At 47.9% G+C, this 16,892-nt stretch overlaps 1 protein-coding gene across 7 annotated transcripts in view; it reads left to right on the forward strand.

Moving 5' to 3' along the window:
* Positions 1-16,892, forward strand: part of KCNB1 (potassium voltage-gated channel subfamily B member 1) — a 109,562-nt gene that overhangs the window by 62,971 nt on the left and 29,699 nt on the right. The window lies entirely within an intron of this gene.

Below are 16,892 nucleotides of genomic sequence, written 5' to 3' on the forward strand. Positions count from 1 at the left end.
AAAAACAAGGCATTAATAAGCATTTACTGAGTTCCTACTGTCCACCCAGACAGAAGTAAAATCAGGATTCCCTCCCCTCACCCTCCCCACACAAGGAATTCACTGTCTGGTGGGGAGAAAAGTTCAGAGGCTGAGTCTGTTGCCCAAGGCAGCTCAGATAAGAGGGGAAATCCACGGTCCAATTCTGCCTGCCAACTGGGCTATAGTGTCAGTCCCCTGGGGAGGAGGGAATGATCCTAGCCAGGCTTCCTCTGTGGCCTGTGAGGGAGGCTCCTTGGAATGTGCTGGAGCCCATGGGACTGGCAGCTCAGTGAGGGAAGGAACTAGGCCTGTGTTCACCCCTGCATCCCAGCGTCTAGTGGAGCCTGTCCTCACACAGAGGGCAGTCAATGACATTTCTTTAATAAAGGGATGAGCCCGTGAGTGAGTGAATGAATGAATAAAAGTCTGAGTCGCATTGCCTGTGGCTGTAGGCAGATTCTGTCACCTTTGTAAACTTAAGTTTCCCTACAGTGGAACTCACAATACCCAGCATGGGTTGTGAAGTTGTAAACTGGGGAGAGGTTTACAAATGGACAGTGGGACATTAATAGAGGTAATAGTAGTAGTACCGCCATCAGTCCTAGGAGCAGTAATGGTCATTGTGTTCACAGCGGCGATGATGGTGTTATTACTGGCAGTGGTACTAGGACTATTGATGAAAGTAGTTATTGCATTGGTGATGGCAGTGGTGGTTATATTCATGGTAATAGAAAGAATAATACTGTTGGTGGCAGGAAAGAAGAGCAGGGAGGGCATTCCAGGAGGAAAAAAGTATTCTGGTTTCAGTTGCAAGTGACAGAAACCCAGTTCACATTGGCTTACGCTAGAACAGAAAGGGAGGATGATTTATTGGCTCATGCAATTGGAAAGTCCAGAAGTAGCTCTGGCTTCTGGCCCAGATACACATGCCCTTGAACCATATCATTAGGACTTGTCATTGCAACTCAGTCTCTCTCCAACTTTTGTCTCTCCCTTCCCCTGAGTGGGCTTCATTCTCAAGTAAGCTCTCTGGGCTTCTGGGCTTCTGGGCTTCCCATCTCTCAGCTGGATAGTCCCACTCAAAGGACAGTTCCTCCTCCCAAATAGTTACAGCCAGAGTCCCGGGATTCATTCTCATTTGCCCATTTTTGTGTCACATGCTCACCCCTTAGCCAATCACTTTCACTAGGAGGGTTGGAATGTGCTGATTGGAACAGCCTGAGTCACATGGCCACTCCCAGATCTGGAGGTGGACAGAATGGTGTTATCAGAAGAGGAGGAAAGAGATGTGCATGGCAGGGGACCAGTGGGTGGCCTTCAGAGGTAAGGCCATGTAAGGATGACAGAAGTCAATGGTAAGTGCTCAACAATTAATTTTTCTCCTCCCTGGCTCTGAGGATAGGAACAGCCCATATAAATCGGAGGATAGAGCAGACCTGCATTTAAATCTCTTACTTGCTAGCTGTGTGGCCTTGGATGAAGTCATTAACTTCTCTGTGGCTCATCTATTAAATGGAATGACAAAAATGGATTGTTTTGAGTATAAACAGCTTATTGCTTAGAACAGGGCCTGGCACAAAATAAGTGCTCAATTAATGGAAGTAATAGTGCCAACTGGGGATTTGTGAAGATTAGAATCTCGTCCTTCTCCTAGATCAGTGGTTCCCAACATGGGGCACAGGCCCCACAGGGGGGCAATTTGATTGTTAAGGGGGGCAATTCAAGAATGAGTTATTAACAGTGAATTTTTTGCATTTCTTATGGTTCTAGGGGCCTCATATACAGTATATAAATATATAGTGACATATTTATTTTCAGTTCTCTATTGTGTTTTGAAACTTCATTTGCTGTTTTTTCATATCACTTCTTTTAAAAAAACACACACACAATTTCTTAGTGATTTCTTCCTCAGTACTTCAACTGTCCTTTCGTTCTTTTATTTTTCTCTTTGATGGATGCCATATTCTTTGGGAGCTTGTTTAGACCAAGTTAATGGCCTTTTAGGCTTCCTCCACATGAATAGGAGTTCACTTTTTGAATAATAAGAATTATATGTGCTCTAACCGGTTTGGCTCAGTGCATAGAGCATCGGCCTGCGAACTGAAGCATCCTTAGTTCGATTCTAGTCAGGGGCATGTACCTTGGTTGTGGGCTCATCCCCAGTGGGGGGCATGCAGGAGGCAGCTGATCAATGTTTCTCTCTCATTGATGTTTCTGACTCTCTATCCCTCTCCCTTCCTCCCTGTAAAATCAATAAAATATATTAAGTTTTAAAAAAAGAATTATATGTCACAGGAGGGGCATCAGGATTTTAGAGATGCTTAGGTGGGGCATGGCCAAAAAAAGGTTGGGAACCTCTGTCCTAGATGCCCCTCTCCTGATCGGCCTATTGCTGCATCCTTCTTCAGTTCTCAGCTCAGATGTCACCTCCTCAGAGAAACCCTACCCCTCTACACCCAGTCACCCTCTATCCCCTTAGCCCCTTTTCTTGCCTTTGTAGTACCTCAACTTACTAGTATATTCCCTCATTTTGTAAATGCTTCCCCCACCCAAATGCCAGTTCCCTAAGGACAAGGTCTGGCTTGGTCCCTGCTGTAATTCACAAATGTTTGCTAAATGAAAGAATAAATCCCTTCCGTTTCCTGACACAGTGCTTTTGTACAGCATGGCCCCCATCAGGAGGATTCTAGGGCAGAGAAGTGGGGATGGGGGCAGGGGGCAGGGGGCAGAGATGCACTCCCCAAACTGGAAGGGGTGGAGGGTAGAGGAGACCTGGGTGAGCCTGCCACCCTCTGCCCTCAGAGGAGAGCTCCCTTGGCCTCTGTCCCTAACTATGGGGAGGGTCTCAGCTCTGGGTGGCCTTGGGGCACTGGGGTATCCACCTTGACTTGGGTCATCCCAGCCAAGGTCAGGATAAAGCCGGCAGGACAGGCCGCTCAGGCCTCGGATTACACATCCTTACACATCCGGCTGCTTAGCCGGGATTATTGTAGACACCAAGCCTGTCTTGTCCAGGCCCGACAAGATTTCTGCTTCTATTCCAATGCCCCTACAGGCTGTTACCAAACGCAGCTGGAGGATCTTAAAACCTACATTAGGTCATGTCACTAGCCGGCTGAGAGCCCCCTTTGACTAGTATGGTTCTCAGAACAAAAACGTCTATCTGGTCTTTAAAGCCTTCCTCACTTCTCTCTTTGAGTTCATCTCTAGTACCCCTTGCTTCCTTTCAGCCCCTGGTACACCTTTCTCCTTTCTCTTCCTCTTGCATGTTAATCTCTTCTCTGCCTCAGGGCCTTTGCACTTGCTATTACCTCTTCCTGGAACTCCCTGTCCCCAGATCTTCCTACAACCAGCTCTTTTGCATCCCTCAACTCTCCATTCAAATACCTCCTCAGAGAGGCCTCAGCAGACCACTTAAGCTAAGTAGTCAACCCTCCTCACCCTATTGTTTCTTATCCCATCATTTCGTTTATTTCGTTTAATTGGCCGAGTGGGGAGTAGAGGAAGAAAGGAGGCTTCAGAGAGGTCTGAAAGTAGGGCGGGGAGTGGGGGAAAGCAGATACGGGCTTTTAAGGAAGCAACTAAGTGGCTTTCGTGTAGACCAGGAAGAGCAGCCCACAACACAGATGGGTAAGGGGCTAGAGCAGACAGGATTCCATCCCACAGCCCTCATTCAGAGCACCCCGTGGACCCAGCTGCAGGCCCAGCATTCCCTAAGGAACCCATGACTGTTTCCCTGGCAGGGTTTAATCTTTTCCCTCATCACTGGCCACGCTTCTAATGATTTATTCCTCGGCTCGCAAACCCAGATTCCTGCAGAGGCCAAGCAGGCCTCGTAAACAACACACGTGCAAGACTTTCACAGCACAGGCCTGGATGCGCTGGTGCTCAGCTCCAGCCCAGGGCGCTGTCACAGAGGAACATAGGCCCACAGTAGCCAGAGCTTCGGATTCTTTTTGAGAACCTGGAAATCTGGGTCCGTAGGGGAGATACATGTTGGCAACTAACTCACTGCGTGGGCCAAAAAAAAAAAATTCGTTCATGGGTCGTGGAACCCTCCAGTTGGCGGGGTGGCCTCCATTTACACTTGTCACAGCCACTCACCCTTCACTGGCACAAGTGGCAGTCCTTGGATACGCCTGTTCCGCCCATAATTTCATTGCTGCCTCACAGATGCTAGTGTGGGAGGGACTTTTCTGATCCCCATTTTACAGATGAGGAAACTGAGGCTCAGGTAGACCTCACTTGGGTAGCCACAGAGCTAAAGAGCTTACAGACTCTGCGATAAGAGCTTCTACCTTTGTCTGATTTCTTCTCCAGTCTTGCCCATTTCACACCAGGGCAAACCAAGGCTCAGAGAGACTAAGGAATGGACCAGAGGTCACCCAGCTGGCCAGAGCCAAGATTGCAACCAGCTCTGTCCAACATCAGAGTTTGCAGGCTAAATGCTTTCCGTCCAGCCTCAAAGTGTAGGAGCTTTGAAAAGTTCAAATGACTGCAGAATCCCAGGCAATACTGAGATCATTGTTTGCACAAGCTCCTACTAAGCGTCTCTAAGAAATGCTGGGACTTCGGGCCCTTCCTTGGAAACCTTGATTTGCAGCCAGGACCCTCAGATGTTATATTTTGGAGGGAGTGGGATCCTCAAGAATTTTGTTCAGACACTGACATCCTGGCAGCTGATTCCGTTTGTTTGCCAACTCCTAAGCTTTGGTTCTCACTCCTACCAGACCCCAGCACGATTTGGAGGGTTCCAGATGGAATCTGGAATCTGACCAGCAGCTCGGAGCTCAGAGGGGTTCCCATGGTATGTCTTTTCCTTGGTCTGTGGAGGAAGGGAACTGGCATTTCTTGAGGACCTATTAGATGCCAGGCATCTTCTGTGTTCTAGCTCAGTGAGATTCGGCTGCTTTCTGGCTGTGTGAACCTTGGGCAAGTCATTTTACCTCTATGAGTTTTAGTTACCTGGCCTGTAAAATGAAGACGAAAAATTTGTTAGCCGGGTCACTTTTTATTTGCAAGGGTCAGAAACCCAACCCACATGGTCCTAACCAAAAAGGGCACTGATTTTAGTCGTTCCTTGTTGTTGGGGGAGAGGAAGGAAGAGTGTGGAGACCTCACACCCACTATTAAATGCCTCAGCCCGAGGCTCTTCCACACCAGGCAGGCGTGCGCTGCATTGCTGCAGGCGAAGATGAAGATGCCAGGGTTCCCTCACGGAGTTGAGGCACCCCCACCTTCCTTGGGGCCCTTCTGCTTCCCCTGAGAAGTCTGATGGAGAGGGTGAGCAGTCAGCAATGTTGATTCATGGATTCAATGCCACTAAAACTTGATTTCTTTTTCTTTTTCTTTTTTAATGTTAAAAAGTAGACATGCTAGTGATTTCTTGCTATTTTTGTCTGCCTCACATGCTTTTTACTTTATTTTTAAATCTATCCCAGTTTTTTATGTTTATTTTTTACTTTATTGTGGGAATAACTCTTAACATGAGATCTGCTCTCTCAACAAAATATTTCGTACACAGTGCAGTACTGTTGACTCTCAGTACAATGTTGTCCAGCGGACTCCAGAACTCGTTTATCAAATGCCAGTAATTTCCCTCGGCCCCCCAGCGCATCAGATGTGCACACACCCATGTTGGAGACCGTCTCCTCAGCTAATCATGAAGCATTTTTGAGGTTTCAGAGCACTTATCACTTCCCCGTAAGGGAGCCAGGGTATAGATCATAAACCTCACTGTCAGGGGAGGGAGTAACAGATATCACTTCTGGGCACATGCACGTGTGAGTTCTCCATGCTGTCCCTTCCGCTGCCACGATAAGGGGGGTGGCCACATACTAAGATGCTAGAGCCACTGGATCCCTGAGTCACCACTTGGAAGGGAACTGTGCTGGAAACCTAACAGACTCCGTGGCTATTGCATGAGAAAGCCCAGAGACGTGAAGATACTTCTCTAAGGATGTCCAGTCAGAATTAGAAAGTAGATCTCTCAATCATCCACGTATCCGTTTCACCTCAGTATGAATGTCTAGTGAGACAAAAATGCTATGTGAGAAGCAACATTGTTAAGCCACTCGAATGTCTCTTTCTAAATGTATATTGGACATGAACCAGCAAGTCTGGCTGTTGTCAGGAATGACCATTGACAGAGCCATCATTCTGATGTTAGCCAGAGCGGTTCCCAATTCCAGCATCCAGACTAACATTTAGCTTCCTTTAGCAACCTCGGCCACCTTGGCCAAGCTTGCAGAGACTACACTCCCCACTCCCCATCCTGCCAGACTCAGCTGTTGGCTTAGCAGAACCCGGGGACACTGTCCTTGCCTAACATTTTCTATGCTCCTAATTTTTTATTCAATACACTGCTCTCCACAGCAGGGATGGACCCATGCTATTCATCACTGTTCAGACACAGTCCCTTCCTCAGCTCCTCATGCCCTCAGCTAATATGAGAAATTGGTGATCACTCAGACAGGAAAGAACATTCCCCACCCCCATTTCTCCATATCACCTCCTCCCTCTGCAGGGACCAAAGTCAGGTCCCACACCATCACCAGAAGCATTATCCTCAGATGGGCAAGAGGTGGCAACATCACCAGCTCCCAGAATTCCTGCTTTAGCAAGGCTCCTGGGAACTTAATTGACCAGTTAAGACAAGGTTGCCCAACCCAGAGCTAGTTAGGAAGAGTCAGGTCACCTTGGGTGATGAGGTGTGAAGTGTGAGCCCTGGGTTCCTGGTTTGTGCAAATAGATGCAGATCTTGTCTAGAAAGTTCTTCATCTACTGTAGCAGGTCAATGAATGTTTGCTGTCTTCAGAGTTGCCCCAGTCCAGGGTTGCAAGCCCAGTGCCTGCAGAGACCTGACAGATAGAAGAGTAAAAAGGGCCTGTGGCAAACTAGGGAGCTGTGCCCAGGGCGGCTGGCTCTTTGGCTCCAGCCAATGGCTGCCATCTGGAGTGAGGTTGAGTGTACACACGTCATCTGATTTTCCAAGGAAATCTGAAAAATCTGGAATTTTTAATGTGAAATCTCCCAATTTTGAAACTGGGGCAAATAAGTCAAAATAACTTTCTCAGCCCCGGGGCCTCTGGTTTATAATGTCTGGGAAATCCCCAGCAATGCCACCACACCTCCTTTCCCCATTTGTGACATGGTTGCCCTCTCATGATGAAGGCCACTATTGCCTGGCTCACCCCAAGGCCTCTTCCTGACATTCAGGCACACAGATCCCTAAATTCCTGTCCCTTTCTGCCCAGCAGTGCCCCCTGCAGGCTCCTGACTCCAATTTCTCATCGCAGGTGAGGGGGAACACCGTCAGCCTGCTCCCAATCCCCTTAATCGGATCTATGCCAGTGACCCTTATAATTAAAACTCCCTGGCTATAATTCCCCCTTCCCCCCTTAAAGCTGGGGGAAGCGGAAGCACCATAAAAGGAGAAAAGAAGGGTTGGTAGCCAGAAGCTGCCTCCTCCTGTGTTTTTGAAACCATCTTGGGAGACCCACAGACCCTGCTTACAAGTTGTGTGACCCTGGAAAATGACTTCATTCTCTGAGCCTCCATTTCGTTCACCTGCTTGTTCATTTGTTTATCAGCTATTGGGGGGGCACCTATTCTGTGCCAGGCTTTGGAGAGCTGGAGATGCAGCAGTGCATGACTGGGCCTCAGGGAGCTGACATTCTGTGCGGGACACAGGGGAGAAAAATTCAGCTCGACAACATCAGTGCTGTGATGGCAGAAGCTTGGGGACTGTGGGTGTCCAGAGGATGGACGTACCCAACCTAGACCTGGGAGTGAGAGAGAGCTCACTGGAACAAAGGGCCTCTGTGCTGAGGCCTGGACAGGGTGTACGAATCATCCAGCAGAAGTGGGGAGGAAGGGCGCTCTAAGCAGAGGGAACAGCATGGACAAGGGTCTGGAGGTATGAGCAACCCTGGTTGTATGGCTTGGGAAATGTCAATGGTTTTGCCGGGATTCAGTATGAAATATGCAGTGGGAAATGGCCTGGAGAGAGAGAGAGAGAGAGAAGAAGGTGGTCTTAATGTAAAATCCAAATCTCTTTCTCCTGCCTCATCAGGCCCTCCTGTCTCTCCGACCTCATCTCCTCCCACTTTCCCCTTTGCTCATTCAGCCCCCACCCACACTGAGCGCCTTTCTTGCTGCTTGATATGCCAGCCTTATTCCCACATCAGGGCCTTTGCCTGGACTGCTGAGATCTTTGAACAACACACTCCTCATCCTCAAGTCTCAGCAACCAGGGCATCTCCTGAGAGAGGCCTCCCCTGACCACCCAACCTCATGTGGACACCCCAACGCTCCTTTATTGATCCCCCTGGTTTGTTTTACTCAATGACATGTAGCACATAATGCTGTTCAACATCATCTTGCTCCTTTATTGGTTTATGGGTTTTGGGTCTGCCTCTCCCTACCAGCTCCTTGAGTCCAGGGAAACTCTTTCTTATCCATGCTGCATCCCCAGCAACAAGCATAGCACATAGTAAGTGCTCAATAAACATATGCCAACTCAACACAAAGGAATCAGAACTTTCTCCAAGAGCATGGGAGCCACTGCAGGGTTTAGAGCAGAGCTGTGGCTTGCTCAGATTTCTGCTTCTCTCCTGTGACCTATCAGTGTGGTTGTGAGGTTTAAAAGGAAGGGGATACTCTTTATGGAAAGCAAGTTTCTATATAGCTTTCGTGAGGCTTATTATACACATCGTACAGTTCACCCATTTCCAGGGTGCAAGTTAATTCTTTAGTAAATTTGCCAAGTTGTGCAACCATTCCCCCTAAATCAGTTTTAGGATCTTTTTATCATCCCAATGAGATCCTTCATGCCCATTAACTGTTAGTCCTATCCCCACCCTGGCAACCACGTTCTATCTCTAATATATTTGCTTTATCTGGACATTTTATCAAGTGGAATCATACAGCATGCGGCCTTTTGTGTCTGGCTTCTTCCACTTAGCATAATGTTGTCAAGTACCAGTACTTCTTTCTTTTTTTATGGATGAGTAATATGCTGCTGTATGATATGGATATAGCACAATTTGTTTTTCTAATCTGCAGTTGATAGACATCTGGGTCGATTTCACTGTGGGGGCTATTGTGACTAATGCTGCCGTGAACATGCACGTGCGTGAAAAGCAGTTTGCAGTCCTTGAGCTCTAGATGCAGCTCGCAGCTCGCCAGAACGCCTAGTGTCATTGTACAGACTGGACCCCGGTGGGCGGTGTGACCATGAACGAGTCCCTTCCCTTCTCTGCTTGAGTCCTCCCATCTTGCAGAGATGAGCCTGGGCCCTTTTCTGCATGGACATTCTGTGCCTCATCCACATTCCTGGACGGGCAGGGGAGTACGCAGAGAAATGATAAACAGTCTGTGCTGACTGCTGGAGCCAAAGGTGGACATCCCTGTGATCAACCCCAGAGCTGACGGTTAGGATGCGGAGGCCCTGGCTTCTCCCGGATCTCTTTTCCCAGAACACCAAAGGCCACTCACCCATTCGGTGCAGACAAGTGGGCTCCGTGATCCAGAGCCTCCTCTCAGGGAGGGAATTCAGGGATGGCCTCCAAGTCCCTGGTCCTGGCTCCTGCCTCTGTTCCCCGGGTTCCTGGAGTCCTGCCCAAACCTGATTGGGCTCCGATCCCAGGAAAGCAAGGCTGGAAATGCAGAGCCCTGGTCAGGAGCCTGAGCTCAGGCTGAGAGGACTCAGGGTTCTGGCTGCTCCCCACTGCCGAGACCCATCTCAGAGACCGGAGCCACACTGTGCATTTGGGTTTGAGGCTTTTAGTAGGATGTCTACTGCCTTAGCCGGGCCCACGGGCCCACAGACCTAGTCCTGGACCTCCGAAAGCAACCTGTCTGGGGTTGGGTAGTGGGGGCAACAATGAATTACATGAATAATAATTTAATTTAATTTAATAACATATAGTAAGTGACCGTTATGTGATAAGTGCTTGATCACTTGCATCTCCATTTTAGAGATAAGGGAATGGAGACTCAGAGAGGGCAAGTGTCTTGTCCAAGGCCACACAGCCCGAAATAATAGTGCCAGGACTCAAACTCAGGTCCCAAAGCAGCTTATAAATAAGTGTAAGCCTGTGGACTAATGAAAGCTGATCTAAGAGCCTGATGAGCTCATTGAATTCTTATCGCAGCCCGGCAATGACATACGCCCGCACCTTACAGATGAGGAAACTGTGGCACAGAGGGTTTAACTCGCATCAGGAAGTTCCCCAGCCAAGAAGTGTGGCCCTGGCTCTGGTGGGTCGGGAAGAGAGAACGACCCTAAGGGCAGGGTTGGGAGGGGTGGGTGAGGGGAGCCCTTCAGGCTGCATTGTTGCACATTTTATTTGATACTTTCACACACACAGGAAAGGGGGCCTGGTGCGCTCAGACCCTCCCAACCCAACCCTGAGCAGCAGGCATCCACTTCCAGGAGCCAGCAGGGCCTCTGCCCGCCTTTTCTTCTTTCCTAGGCTGAAAGGAGGGGAGGGGAGGGGAGGGCACATTCTCAGGTACAAAGGGGGTACCTGCCTTAGAATAGAAGGCCTAAGGACCACACAATAGCTGGGTGCATAATTTATGGGTCTGTTGGCAGACTTCAATTATGGGAGCCTTTCCTAGAGTTGTCTGTGCTTAGAAACTGGGTTAGAATGGGACTTCCCAGCTCTTAAAGGAACAGACTCCCCAGGGATCTACTCCTTCTGCTGGCTCCCTCCTGGCTGGAGTCAGAGGCTGCAGCAGCAACCTTGGGGCTCAGCCCAGGGCTCTGTCTGGCTGCCTCATAAGGTCAGACCCGCTCTGTGCCTGGCTAGACCTGAGCTAGTTAGTAGCTTTCCATGCACAGTCTCCTTTCCCCCGCTCTACAACTCATGCGGGCCTGACTATCGTTACATCTCAGGGTTTCTCAACCTCGGTACTATTGACATTTGGGACTGGCTCATTCTTCATTGTGGGGCTGTCCCGTGCATTAGAGGACATTTAACAGCACCCCTGGCCTCCGCCTTCTAGCTGTCCCTCCTCCAAGTTGTGACAATCAAAAATGTCTGCCGAATTTGCCAAATGTCCCCTGAAGGTCAAGACCATCCACTGGTATGTCCCCCATTTTACCAATAAGGAAACTGAGGCGAGGGAAGTCTCGGTGCCCGAGGCCACCTAGCCAACAAATGGCAAAGCTGGATTCCAGGTCCAGGGTGGCGCTCCTAACCCCAACGCAGCAGTTTCCAAAGTGTGCTGCCAGAATGGTTTTTTCCAATGATCACATATTTATTTTAATGAATATTTAATACATATATTTCTAACATGCAAAAGCAGAAGTTTATTTCTTAGGATGAGGGTAAAATAAAACAAAGAGAGACTGATGGGAGGAGACCAAGATGGCGGCGTAGGTAAACACCGGAGACCGCTGCCGCAAACAACCATTTCAAAAATACAACTAAAAGACTGAACGGACATCACCCAGAACCACAGGAAGGCTGGCTGAAGAGAGACTCTACAACTAGAAGGAAAGAGAACAGCAAATCGAGGCTCAGAGGCGGCGCAGTGTGGAAAATACAAAGGTACCGAGGTGCGCGCGCAAAGCGGGCTGGTGGCTGAGGGCGCGGTTGTCGTTTTCTGTCGGGAGTGAGTCTCAGACTCTGGGCTCCAGATCCGGGCGAGTCTCTAGGGACCCAGACTCAAACGGGAGAAGCGGGATTATCCGGCATCAGTTGGAACCTGAGGGCAGCTTTCTCTCCGAGGTTTGCAGCGGCTGCCGGGGTTCTGAGAAGCAGAGCCTCTGGGAACGGGACTGAGCGTGGCCATAACTGCTCCCTCTGCCCGCCCTGTTGAGCCCGCCCCGCCCAAACCCTGCGCACAGCCATTTGCCGATCGCCTCAGGCAAAGGCTGGATTAGCGCCTCCCCAGAAGGCAGACGTTTTCCATACAGCTGATTCCTATAGCCAGTCGGCCTGGTGGTCAAATCCCTCTAGTGTTAACTACAACAATTAAGGCTTGGCTAGAACAAGACTGCGCACAGAGACCACAAGGGGGTGCACCAAGAAAGCATAAAAGATGCGGAGACAAAAAAACATGACAGAAATGGAGGATATGGAGCTAAGAATCGCAATTTTGAGGGCTTGCCATAAATTTGTGCAGAGCCTCACGAAAACTAATGAGACCCTCGATGCTACGATAAAGAAATTAGAAAGTAAGCATACACGGACTGAAATAAAGAATATTATACCCAATAGCAGACCAGAGGAGCACAAGAATCAAACCAAAGATTCGACAAAAAACACCCAATTGGAAAAGCAAAATGAAAAAAGAATCCGAAAGTGTGAAGATAGTGTAAGGAGCCTCTGGGACAGCTTTAAGCGGACTAATATCAGAATTATTGGAGTGCCAGAAGATGAGAGACAGCAAGATATTGAAAACCTATTTCAAGAAATAATGGCAGAAAACTTCCCCCATCTGGAGAAAGAAATGGACTTACAGGTCCAAGAAGTGCAGAGAACCCCAAACAAAAGGAATCCAAAGAGGACCACACCAAGACACATCATCATTAAAATGCCAAGAGCAAAAGACAAAGAGAAAATCTTAAAAGCAGCAAGAGAAAGAGGCTCAATTACCTACAAGGGAATACCCATACGACTGTCAGCTGATTTCTCAACAGAAACTTTGCAGGCCAGAAGGGAATGGCAAGAAATATTCAAAGTGCTGAATACCAAGAACCTACAACCAAGATTACTTTATCCAGCAAAGCTATCATTCAGAATTGAAGGTCAGATAAAGAGCTTCACAGATAAGGAAAAGCTAAAGGAGTTCATCACCGCCAAACCAGTATTATATGAAATGCTGAAAGGTATCCTTTAAGAAGAGGAAGAAGAAGAAAAAGGTAAAGATACAAATTATGAACAACAAACATGCATCTATCAACAAATGAATCTAAGAATCAAGTGAATAAATAACCTGATGTACAGAATGAACTGGTGATTATAATAGAATCAGGGACATAGAAAGGGAATAGACTGACTATTCTTGGGGGGAAAAGGGGTGTGGGAGATGCGGGAAGTGACTGGACAAAAATCATGCACCTATGGATGAACACAGTGGGTGGGGAGTGAGGGTGGAGGGTGGGGTGGGAGCTGGAAGGAGGGGAGTTATGGGGGGAAAAAAGAGGAACAAATGTAATAATCTGAACAATAAAGATTTAATTAAAAAAAAAATAAAACAAAGAAGGTGAGTGGGTTTTTTTATTTTATTATTTATTTTTTTATTACTATTCAGGAAAAAGTAGTACAGGTAGCAAAAGAGCACATACAATATGATGTCAAAACTAAGCAAAATGAGCCCCAGCCGGTTTGGCTCAGTGGGTAGAGCGTCGGCCTGCGGACTGAAGGGTCCCGGGTTCGATTCCGGTCAGGGGCACATGCCCAGGTAATGGGCTCAATCCCCAGTAGGAGGCGTGCTGGAGGCAGCTGATCGATGATTCCCTCCTATCATTGATGTTTCTATTTCTCTCTCCCTCTCCCTTCCTCTCTGAAATCAATAAAAATATATATTTTTTAAAAAACTAAGCAAAATGAAACCATCATTTGTCTGGGCATGTATACATGTGTATTAAACTCTATCCAGAAAAGCAAGGGGTAAGAAAAAGTCCTGGTCATCTCTGGGGTGGAGACGGACACAGGAAGGGTCCATGTTATTGTCACGTGGTCTGTTTCTTAACTTGGGTGGCGGCTTCATAGGTGCTCACTTGATTATGGTTCGTAAATATGTACAAATTAGATCTACTTTTGTGCATGTCGGATATTTTGTTTTATAAAATGATTGCAGAATTTTTCTTGTTCAATGACTATAAATCAAGAAAATAAAACTTGAGCTTTCTTTGAAAACACCACTAGGGGAAAGAAAAAGAAAAGAAAAGAAAATCAAGATGTTGGTAGAGCAACTGAGATTGAGGAAACACTGCATCACGAGACGCTCCCGCTCCTATTCTGAGCTGGCACCAGAGCTCTCTTGCTGCCTGTGGTATCCCAGTGCCTCACACATAGCCCATGATCAATAAATAGTGGCCGCGTTGAAAACTGAATGCTGGTCCTGGCCCTTCTACTTGTAGCTCTGTGACCTTGAGCAGCCGATGACAAACGCTTGGGAGTGCCTGTGGGTGTCATGCCCTGGGCTAGGTGCTGGGTGTGCAGAGTTAAGCCTCAGAACCAATCCCTGTCCCCCCAAAGCTCACAGATACTGGGCAGTGATGGATGCACACATCCCCGGTAATGGGATATGTGTGATATGCACCCCACGGTACGACAAAATAATAGGGGAGTCTGGAGGATGGCGTGGCCAGCCTGCCTGGGGAATGTAGGCATGACTTCTGAGGGGAGGGTACAGGACACATGGGCTGGGTTTTAAAAGATGGATTACAGTTCACTGGACAGAGAGGAAGAGGCACAGACATGCAGAATAGACCAACAGGCGCATGTGGCTAGGGAAGTGTGAAGATTGAGTACCTGTGGGAGGCGAGGCCAAAGAGAGGGGGTGGAGTCAAATGCTGAGGGACCTGACAGCCATGTCCTGATTGGGGATTCATTACAGGGAGAGAAGCCTCTCACACTCATCCAAACAGCAACGGTGTTTCCCTACAGGATACAGCAGGCGGTTCCCGAAGAGCAGGAAGCAAAGACTAGCTGGGTCACCTAGAGGGCTGATGGGAGGGTGGGCTGAGATATTCCCCCAGGATGATAGCTGGCATTTATCAGACACGCACTGTGTTCTGCTGGAAGCTGTCCTTAGTGTCCTGGATGTGTTGACACATTTAATCTTCGCAGCAGCTCTCTGAGGTAGATATTGTTATGATCATCCCATTTTGCAGATGAGGAAACTGAGGCTTCAAGAGGTTAAATAACTGGCTCAAGGTAAGAAAGTAGCAGAGCTGGGACTCGAATCCAAAGTATTCTGACACCAGAGCCCAAGCTCTTAACTGCTGCCCTCTATATCCTCTCTCCAGCCTCCTGTGTCCTCACTGCTCCTTCTCTCTGCCCCTTCCCTTTATTCTCAGGCTTCCCGCAAAGGGTCAGCTTTCTCTGATTTTTTTTATATCTTCCCTGTCCCCTGAAACTTGGGACACGCTTGCTTGGAGCCTGGGCTTATCAAGAAGCTGGTTGAAGCCTAGATAGTACTTGACCATTTAACTCAGAGACTCACCATTCATCCCCTGGGTCCCCGAGCTCAGATTGTCAATGGTGGGCTGGCTGATCCCAGCCTGGACTTCCTATCCATGTCTGGGCGTCAGCAACAGGCAGGATCAAATTGTTTCCTTTGTTTTTTGTTTTTAATATTTTTATTTCAGAGAGGAAGGGAGAGATAGAAATATCAATGATGAGAATCATTGATCCGCTGCCTCCTGCACGCCCCCCACTGGAGATCAAGCCCACAACCCGTGCCCTTGACTGGAATCGAACCCAGGACCCTTTAGTCCACAGGCTAATGCTCTAACCACTGAGCCAAACCAGTTAGGGCGGCAGGATCAAATTGTACAAGCATGGTGACCAGACCAGCCCTTCAGCAGGGGCAGCTGAAGGAGAGGGGCAGTCTCTGAGAACAGGACAGAAGGGAGGGGCTGATAGACAAGTTTAGGGGCTTTGGATTTTCTCCTGAAATGTCCTGGAAACTTAGTAAGCCGAGAAGTAATGAGGTGATGGGATTGGATTTGTAGTTTTGAAGAAGACCCTGAGAGCAATGTATTACATCTGCTTGCATTTCTGCATAAAGTACACACTGGCCTAGGTTCCATTCGTTTCAGCAAATGTCCAATAAGCCATTTCTCTGGGCCAAAACCTCTTCTTGATCCAGGGACTCAAGGTAATTAAGCCATGACCCTTAGCCTCAAAAAGTTCATAGTCCCAATTGGGAGTTAATAACATGGAGCCAGGATGTCCCCGCCTGCCTGGAAATTGCCTGCAAAATCAGGCGATTATGTGTAGCAAAAGGGTCTATAGCAGTGGTTCTCAACCTTCTAGCCCTTTAAATACAGTTCCTCATGTTGTGGTGACCCCCAATTTCATTGTTACAAATTGAACATAATTAAAGCATAGTGATTACTCACAAAAACAATATGTAATTATACATGTGTTTTCCAATAGTCTTAGGCGACCCCTGTGAAAGGGTCGTTCGACCCCCAAAGGGGTCGCGACCCACAGGTTGAGAACCGCAGCCCCCACCCCCATAGTAGTGGTGAACCACTGTTCTAGCTCACCAGTCAGCAAACTACGGCCCAAAAGTCCAATTCAGTTCACTGCCTCCTTTGTCAATAGTTTTATTGAAACACATCTACACATGTTCATTTATGTATTATCTAAGGCTGCCTCCGTGCTTCAGCTGCAGAGTTGAGTAGTTGCAACAAAGAATTCATGGACTAGATACAGAGGCAGAACTGCCTCAAACAGATTGTCAAACTGCAGTGGGAAGGCCGGGGAGGGTTGGGGGGCAGGAGGGAGGGGGGTAAGAGATCAACTGAAGGACTTGTATGCATGCATATAAGCATAACCAATGGACATAAGACACTGGGGGGTAGGGGAGGCCAGGGGGTTGTCAAGGGCGGGGGGAAAAAGGGACATATATGTAATACCCTTTGTAATACTTTAAGCAATAAAAAAATTTTTAAAAAAAAGAATTCATGGACTTCAAAGCCTAAAATATTTATTATCTGGCCCTTCATAGAAAAAAATTGCCAACCCCTGGGCTAGATAATTAGCTTTAAATCATTTCAATTCTCCAAGCCAGTTTCTACATCTGTACAATAAATGGATTTGAATAAATCATCTTTTTAGCTCAACCCTCCAGTTATTAAGTGACTAGTGAAATGTGAAATGCTCCTGAATGTTGAG

This window comes from Myotis yumanensis, unplaced genomic scaffold (genome assembly GCF_028538775.1).
Source record: "Myotis yumanensis isolate MYYU_CA2020_CCGP unplaced genomic scaffold, mMyoYum1.0.hap1 SCAF_7, whole genome shotgun sequence".
Taxonomy (NCBI): Eukaryota; Metazoa; Chordata; class Mammalia; order Chiroptera; family Vespertilionidae; genus Myotis; species Myotis yumanensis.